The sequence below is a fragment of the Lipotes vexillifer genome, unplaced genomic scaffold (genome assembly GCF_000442215.2).
Source record: "Lipotes vexillifer unplaced genomic scaffold, Lipotes_vexillifer_v1.1 scaffold1451, whole genome shotgun sequence".
In the NCBI taxonomy this organism is placed as follows: Eukaryota; Metazoa; Chordata; class Mammalia; order Artiodactyla; family Lipotidae; genus Lipotes; species Lipotes vexillifer.
Genome location: NW_006795096.1, coordinates 782,824 through 783,358, shown reverse-complemented (window position 1 = coordinate 783,358; position 535 = coordinate 782,824).

Here is a 535-nt window from a genome sequence, read left to right as displayed (position 1 = left end):
CTAAAAAGCATTGAATTGTACACTTCTAAAAGGTGAATTGTATGGTACATGAATCATATCTCAACAAAGCTGTTTTTAAAAATGAACGAATTAGGTCTGTATGTATCAACCTAGATAAATATCAATAAATGCAAAGAGAAAAAAGCAAGTTGAAAAAGGAAACAGGAAAGCATATAGTATGATGCCATTTCTGTGGAACTGTAAAACAAAAAGTATAGCATATATTGTTTTTGGAAATATAAATTCTTAGTAAGATATAAAAACTTGGAAGGAAAGGATATACTCCAACTACAAAATTCTCCCTCTCTCCCTATAATTTTTGTTTTAATTTTATGGCTTATCCATCCATTGTTTGTGTTTAGTACATAAAGAAATATATGTCTATTCATATCCCTTCCTTTCTCAAATAAAAGGTAGAATAGGGGCTTCCCTGGTGGCGCAGTGTTGAGAGTCCTGCCTGCCAATGCAGACGACACAGGTTCGAGCCCTGGTCTGGGAAGATCCCACATGCCATGGAGCAACTGGGCCCGTGAGC